The 8503-nt window shown below is 43.5% G+C and overlaps 1 pseudogene; it reads right to left on the bottom strand.

Moving 5' to 3' along the window:
- Positions 1-1858: 1858 nt before the first annotated feature.
- LOC105523093 overlaps positions 1859-8503 on the bottom strand; it is a 46158-nt pseudogene continuing 39513 nt past the window's right edge.

Below are 8503 nucleotides of genomic sequence, written 5' to 3'. Positions count from 1 at the left end.
GGCCAAGATAGGAGGATTGTTTCAGCCTAGGAGTGTGAAATCAGCCGAGGCAATATGTGAGACCCCAGTCTCTACAAAAAGTAAAAAAAATTATCCAGGCATGGAGGCACACGCCTGTGGTCCCAGCTACTTGGGAGGCTGAGGTGGGAGGATTGTTTGTGCCAGGGAGGTGGAGGTTGCAGTGAGCTGAGATTGCACCACTGCACTCCAGTCTGGGTGACAGAGAGAGATTCTGCCTCAAAATAAATGCATAAATAAAGTGAAAATAGAGAAATATAAGAAATACCAGTCATTGCACACAGTAAGAGGAATATTGTTAATGAAACATTTGTTTCAGTTTCATATATATGTATATATGTACTATAATAATGTGTCACAAAAAAGAAACCATCATTCGATCTGTTTTTAACATGGGGAATTTAATACAGGAAACTGGTTACACAAATGATAATGCTGAGAAGCCAAATAGGGGAAGGTGGGGCAACCAGAGATTAGCAACAGCAGAAACCACTAATCTTTTTAGACTAGAGGGACAAAGAGAGGAGGCAGTGTGGCTAGATCCCAGAACTAGACTCATCTAATGACAGGAGGGCCTTTCTGGCTGGAGCTGGAGCCAGGGAGGAGACTTAGCCACTGTCAGAGATGCACCTCGGGCAGAGAAAGGCAAAGAGAATCATCCTAGCTTTTCCATTCTTCCTACTCTCCAGCGTTGTGGCAGGGCCTTGTATCAGTAGGACCCAGCCAGGAATCACTTAACAACCTGAGAGCCTCAGAAACACAGCCTGTTGGATCAGCATCCCCGTGACATTGCAGCAGAACAGGAATGGATTTGACAGCAAACAGGCCAGGGGCTGCCACAGTTGTGAAGTAACATATATTTCTGATTGAGGTTTGGGTTCTAAAAGATTTAAAAGCCATTACCTGAGAAAACCTACCCTCTCAATTGTATGTGGTTCTCTGTACATATTGAAAGAATAAAATCACACTTTCGATCATTAGGGGATAGCAAATTTTGCCCTTTTTATTGTTCTGGTAGAAGGCAGTTTGAACTGAAGAAGTCAGACGGGGAGAATAATCCACTTCTGTCATTAGTGTTTTGTTTGTTTTGTTTCGTTTTGTTTTGTTTTAGAGACAGGGTCTCACTCTGTTGCCCAGGCTGGAGTGCAGTGGCATGATCACAGCTCACTGCAACCTCTTCTTGGGCTCAAGTGATGCTCCCACTTCAGCCTCTCAAGTAGCTGGGACTAGAGGCACGCACCACCATTTTCAGCTAATTTTAAAGTATTTTTTGTAGAGATGGGGTCTTGCTATATTGCCCTCCCAAAGTGCTGGAATTATAGGTGTTAGTCACCATGCCCAGACCCTTTTTAGTTTTGGAGTAGTCTTACAAAGGTCTCTTAGTAAAGCAGTTAAAACTTCTAACAGATACAGATGAAATACAGGCTAGAAACAACAGAACAGGAAAGAAGTATACAAGCAGCGAATATGTAAGCAAAGGAACCAAATGCTTCTCTCCTTGACTGTGTACAAGGAAAATCATAGCACATGGTTAAAAATTGGCAAGCTGAGTATCAAATTGCCTCTTCTGGCAGCTGTATGTGTGAGAATTCTACAAAATTGCCTGGATCCACAAGGACACCAGCGACCAAAATTCATTTACACTACCCTATTTCTGACTGGTGGCTATCCGTTCCTCTGGTTCCAAACCTCTGACCTTCAATTACTTTAGATTTCTGATCCCATCCCAAGAAATGGCTCCCAAGGCTCCCTCAGCCCTTCACTACCTCCTTGATTTGAGACCAAACCTAATGCTTGATCCCTTGGGCTTGGAAACATCCTAGCACCCACTTTTGGACTTCTACCCTGTACTGACAGTGCAGGAGCGATGTACTTCAATCTGTTCACTTTCAGTCTGGTCTCCTTCAGTCATCTTTAATATAATTCTGGCAATATCATTTTAAACTCAACTGTGTAATTATCAAGAGTTATTTTTAAAGGCAATGAATATTTGTTGGGTGAATGAGTGAATGGATGGATGGATGGATGGATGGATGGATGGATGAGTGAAGGCAGTGGAAGTCTCAGTTCTGCTTTTCAGCCAGGCTGAGGGGAAGTCCTGAAGCTCTTCCTATATGTGGCTCTGCGTTTGAAGACCACCAGAATGCCGTTGCACTGCCATCTAGTGGTGGCATAGCCACACATAGGAAAAGAAATTGCGGAAAAACAAGCCTGAATGCGAAATGAGTGAATGTCACAGCTGTTTCTCAGATTCTGGCTGCTTATAATTGCCTCTCCTCACTTGACTATCTTTGATAGTAATACCATTTCACCTTGATTGTTTAACACATGTACAAAGAACACCAGTAGGATTATATAAATAGATTTCACCAGCTCAGACACCATATGGTGGGATAGGTACTCACTGGTACAATGATGCCAAAGGTCTGTGTGCCTTTTGAGACAGTCAATGAGCCCATGGTTTTCTAAAGTGTGATAACCAGCTGTTTTCAAAAGGAAGCATGATAACAATGTTATTACTTCCACACTTCAGTTTTAATTTGATGACTTCTTTTAGAGAACATGCTTTGTTTCTGGACAAATGGTAGTCTTTTCCTTTACACAATCTTTTCCTGGATAAATGCTAAATGATAAATTGGTAGAAACTCTTTATCTCAGAATGAAATTATGTAAAAACAAAATAAAATAGCTGCAAATTTTAGGCAACCAGGAGTATAAAATGAGGACTGCATGTAATAATAAAACTATTATTAATAATAAACTGTATAATTAAGTTATATTGGCTGAAGGGAGTTGAGATTGAGTCAGGCTGGCCTGAGAGATATAAAAACATCTCCCTGAAGGACTTTATATTTGTTTTTCTTTTTTCCCATTATCATCTTTATCTGAAAGCCTTGGCATTTCTGTTAGAACAAACACACCACAAAATGTTTTTTCTTGTAATACCACTTGGAAAGATAGCAGTGGTATGTCAGAATCAGACAAATTTTTATGCCCCAAGACATTTTACCACCAATACTCAGGATAGTCCATGAAAAGACTCCATGTAAACCCAAATCTAGAGATCTGGCTCAGAAAAACAGCCACTGTTTTCCCCAGAAATGCTAACTGCCTTTGGACCTTAGGCTCAAAGCACCACCTGCCCAGTGCTACCCAGGTAGACAAGCAGGCACAGAGGCCAGCAAACCGTAAGCTAGTGACTGTGGGCAGACCCTTCTCAGCCTCCTTAATCTTAAGAACAAAAAGCTTATCTGGAAAGCAAGGAACATTGATTTGGCACCATCTGGTCACTAAAAGAACTACGTCCCTTGGGCAGGCAGGGTCTCTGATCAACCCTACAAAGTACTGTCCTCTAACTCCCAAGTACCTGTGGTGACCACCTCCTTCCAAAGAGCAAAGGAAGGTTCAGTTCAGAGGACATTAAGGTTTCTTCGGCTCACATAGCAGACAAGAAATCAGACCCTTTTTACCAAGCAGGTCAGGGGCCCACAGATACCCGTGGAAATCGGTATGTATTTCTGAGTCAAAAACCTCCATCCATGTCAGGGAAAATTTGAATTGACCTCAGCTATCTTTCTTCTTTAGAACTGTCTGCCTCATACTTTCTGGATGCCTACTTTGGAAAGGTGAACCTTGGCCAAGACACTAAGCTCTCTAAGCCTCAATTTGCTCACAAATAAAATGGGGATAGTGGTATCTACCTCAGAGGGTCATTGTGAGACAATACGTGGCAAGCACTGAGCCTAGCATATAGAACAAATATATAGAACACATTAAGTGAGCAGAAACTGTAGTCGTTGAGTGATTCTACACAGACAGAAATGGAAGAATAGCAGGTTCATGAGAGGAGAAAGAAGAAACAAATACACAGTGCATGTCAACAGGATAACACATAGAGGATTTCTAAAAGCCACCTCCAAGACAAATTCAGGTCCCAGGAGGAAGAGACTCTACAACCCTGAGTTCCAAGAAGGATGAACAGATACATCAAAGGCGATGCATAATTTGGAGGCATGAAACTAAGCAGTGCCTTCACAATACTACACATCCAGAGGGACACAAATGCAGTGTCATCTGTGGACTCGGTCCTCCTGTTAACTTCATACAAGATCAGCCCTCCCTCTGCAGGTGTCATAGCTTCCTCAACAATTAGTTCCCAAGTCAAATAAAATACCAACCAAAAAATTGTAGATCTTTCATCTTTTAGGGGAATTTTTACTTGTAAATTTAGGATTCCACCATTTCTTTAAAGCAAAGTCACTAGTAGCTGAGGGTGGTGGCACACGTGGGTGGTACCAGCTACTCAGGAAGTGGAGGCGGGAGGATCACTTGAGGAGCCCAGAAGTATGAGGCTGCAGTGAGCTATGATCGCACCACTCCATTCTGGCCTGGGTGGCAGACCAAGACCCCCATGTCTTAAAAAAAGCAAAAAGCAGAGCCACTACAATATATTAGTGTAAGGAGGGCATGCCTGCTTCATTACAGATGATATCACACATGTTCTTGTTTACTTATTTATTTAACTTAATTTTTTTTTTTTTTTTGAGACAGAGCCTTACCCTGTTGCCCAGGTTGGAGTGTAGTGGCACAATCTCAGCTCACTGCAACTTCCGCCTCCTGGGTTCAAGTGGTTCTCCTGCCTCAGCCTCCCCAGTAGCTGGGACTACAAGCACACACCACCATGCCTGGCTAATTTTTGTATTTTTAGTAAAGATGGGATTTCATCGTGTTGGCCAGGCTGGTCTCAAACTCCTGAGCTCAACTGACCTGCCTGCCTCAGCCTCCCAAAGCGCTGGGATTACATGTGTGAACCCCTGCGTCTGGCCAATATCACACAAGTTCTGAGATGAAAACCAGAATGGCTTTCTTGTCTGGGTTCCTGACTGCTCCTTTGCTTTGAGTTCTTTTAGTTTCTTCTCACAGGGACTCATGAAGTAATCATCTGGTTCAATCCCTGCATTCTTCAAATTTTCCAGGATTTTTTCCAGTCTGTGCACTGATCTGGCTTCTTCAGTCTTTCTTGTGCTCAGGTACAGTGAACTCCTAGAAATCCAGGTGCTTACCACAGAGCATGTATTTCTGACATCACTAGTTCTATCCAAACGAGGAAAAAACATCACTTCTGACAACTTCTCTAGGTCTCACAGGCTCACTTGGAATCCAGTTAACTAGGATTGGAAGCCAATGGCTTCACTGGGTATCACAAAGGCCCTTAGTGGCATAAGTTCAGTATAAACTGGGGGCCAGGATCACCTCATAAAGGTGTGAGGGGAATGCCACCTTGTTCTCACCAATCACCTGGTACCTCTTTTCTTTCCATCACTTCTAGTCTGAGGTAAGGTCAAAGGCCCAGATACTACCCAAATATCTTCAAACTTCCCTGTCAGTTCTCAACAGAACATTTCTATTCTGTTCCAACATCGAGAATTATTATAACACCCCAAGGCACAATAGTAGAAAGGTAAAAGGTTCAGCCTTTAGTTGAACATTTGTTATTTCCAGCCAGAGCCGTGTGTCCTCAGGACTACCTGCTTCCAACTTAGTCCTCGCTGAAGGCACTGAAGGTTGGAGGGATATTGGGACCAGATTTAAATATATAAGATTTTCTGTCTGCATCACCTTGTCTCTGTTCCAGTTAAAGGGAATCCAAATTGTCCCAAGAGAACCTTTTCTGCAGATTCATCCAGCTCCCTCATTGCCACCACTGCCTCAGCACCCTGACTCCGCAAGAACTGCAGGGCTGTGAGCCTGCCTCCCATGGTGCCCACCATAGCCCTGACCATGCAGCCACTCAAAAAATGCCAGACGCCTTTGAGATGGGAAGTAATACTCTTGACAGTTATCTGACCCAAAGTACCACTTATTTGCTTTATTTATGTATTTATTTATTTTTGAGACAGAGTTTCGCTCTGTCACCCAGGCTGGAGTGCAGTGGCACTATCTTGGCTCACTGCAACCTCTGCCTCCCAGGTTCAAGCAATTTTCCTGCCTCAGCCTCCTGAGCAGCTGGGATTACAGGCACCCGCCACCATGCCTGGCTAATTTTTGTATTTTTAGTAGAGATGGGGTTTCACCATGTTGACCAGGCTGGTTTCAAACTCCTGACCTCAGGTGATCTGCCCGCTCAGCCTCCCAAAGTGCTGGGATTACAAGTGTGAGTCACCATGCCCAGCCACATGTTTGCTTTAAATGGAATGTCTGGAGACTGTTAAACATGTGCCTAGGCATATTTCCACATTTGAATGGGGTCCAAGAGTCTTGTGGAAAAGGAACTGAACTCTCTTCATGATTGGATACATCTGATGGACAGTTGTGGCGATGGGTGGAGGGAGGGACATGACCAGAGCTGGATAATGAAAGTGAAAGCCCTTAGGGGGATTCTCCTGAGTGCAGAAGTCTGGAGAGTGGGCCAGACTACATCAATCTGAGTGTTGGGAATGGTGATTCTGAGTAAAGAGTGAGGCCATTCTGGAACCACCTAGAGTAACTGTGGTAGAGATGAAAGAACTGAATACATAGACCAAGAGACCCAAGTGGGGTCCTCTTCTCTAAAAACCTGGGCATGAGAAGTGGGTTATCGACAATAACACCTGTAATGTCAATAATTCTGAGCTCCCATTGCAAAGTTCTCTTCCTCAATTATTGATGAGAATCCCTGGGGTGAACTCCAAGTATCCTATAGAATCCACTACTTAGTGGGTCTTAAATAAGATCTCTTTCCAGTCTCTTTCTAAACTTCAATAAAATCTCGATTTCAGAATATAATCATTAAAAATAAAATCAAATATTTGAAGAGGCCAGGAAACCAGAAGTGTAAAATAAGGAGTGTGTGTGACTTCAGATGCTCTGACAAGCAGGTACTCCACAGGTAATATTAGAGGTGCAAGAGGTAGATCATGAGAAATGCCCAGGGGGGGACAAGGGGAGCAGATTGGGCAGGAAGGGCCTTCAGTTTGTGGAGCTGATCTGACACCTGTGAAAGGCGAGTGGGGAAAGAAGAAAGCTTGACTAGAAAGGCACTCAGTTCTAAGAAAGTTTCACCAGACCAGTGGGAAAACCTCAAGCCAAAGCCATCCATTACAGGAGCACCCTGAACCAGTACTCACAACCATACCCCATCCTTCACTGGAAATCAGCCCAGGGAGCATGGTGTTGTTGCAACCTGGAAGGGGATTGGGGAGCAGCAGCTGGGGTTACCTGCCAACTGTCTTCCCTGAATTAGGAAATCCAAGCAGTGCATTTTCATCCCCCCTCCATAGAGTCCATTCAATAATGTGCTATAATCTGTAATAAGGATACCCTGGCCACATGGAGTTGGGTTCAGCAGATCTCCCACATGCTAAGTGGCATTTCCCTTTCTGGTGCCTCTCCAGAACTTTGGAGCAAGGAGAGTATTAAATATAATCCAATCTTCTGCCTGCAGCTCTGCAGTCACTCTGCTTCATGGCCCACTAACCTTGGCCCTGTTGATCTCTGCCTTCTGCAAAAAATTACCTTTTCAGGCTGGCCGCAGTGGCTCACACTTGTAATCCCAACACTTTGGGAGGCCGAGGCAGGTGGATCACTTGTGGTCAGGAGTTCAAGACCAGCCTGACCAACATAGTGAAATCCCGTCCCTACTAAAAATACAAAAAATTAGCTGGGTGTGGTGGTGAATTCTTGTAATCCCAGTCACTTGGGAGGCTGAAGGAGGAGAATTGCTTGAACTCCAGAGGCAGAGGTTGCAGTGAGCTGAGATCGTCCCATTGCACTCCAGCCTGGGCAACAAGAGCGAAATTCCATATAGAAAAAAAAAATTACCCTTTCATTCCTTCAAGGCTGTTCTTGGCTCTGGCCACCTGCCATGGTCTAGCACCTCCTGGAAGTCCAGGATCAGCTGCCCAGGAAGCAGCTCCCCAACAAAGCATGAGCTGTGTCTGCCTCTGCCCACCTCTGGATTTCAGGTGCCTGCTTGCCCTTCCAGAAGTAATTGCTGTCTCCTTATAACAGGTAAACACTGTTTTCAGTATCTTAGTGTCCTTCCAGTATATAAATGGCATACAATCGATATTTACCTGTTTTCTTTCTTTTTCTAGACAAATAATAGTGACAATACATACTGTTCTGCACCTTTTTTTTATCTAACTACAAATCTTGGCAATCTTTCTACCATTTCATAAAGTGCCTTGTTTTTACGTTTGAATAATACTGTTTGTATAGATGTGCTATGATGCTTTATTCAAGCAGGCCCCTCTTGATGGACTCCTACAAATTAAAAGGTGTTACAAATCTGTAACTATCACAAACAATCCTATAATGAACTCTCTTGCACTTTTCTTTCTTTCTTTCTTTCTTTCTTTCTTTCTTTCTTTCTTTCTTTCTTTCTTTCTTTCTTTCTTTCTTTCTTTCTGTCTCTCTCTCTGTCTCTCCCCTTTCTTCTTCTCCTTCTTCTTTTTTTTTTTTTTTGAGACAGAGTCTCACTGTTACCCAGGCTGGAGTGCAGTGG

The sequence above is a fragment of the Colobus angolensis genome, unplaced genomic scaffold (assembly GCF_000951035.1).
Source record: "Colobus angolensis palliatus isolate OR3802 unplaced genomic scaffold, Cang.pa_1.0 Scaffold45, whole genome shotgun sequence".
Taxonomy (NCBI): domain Eukaryota; kingdom Metazoa; phylum Chordata; class Mammalia; order Primates; family Cercopithecidae; genus Colobus; species Colobus angolensis.
Note: the sequence above shows the minus strand (reverse complement) of the source record. Positions and strands in the feature narration are given on the sequence as shown.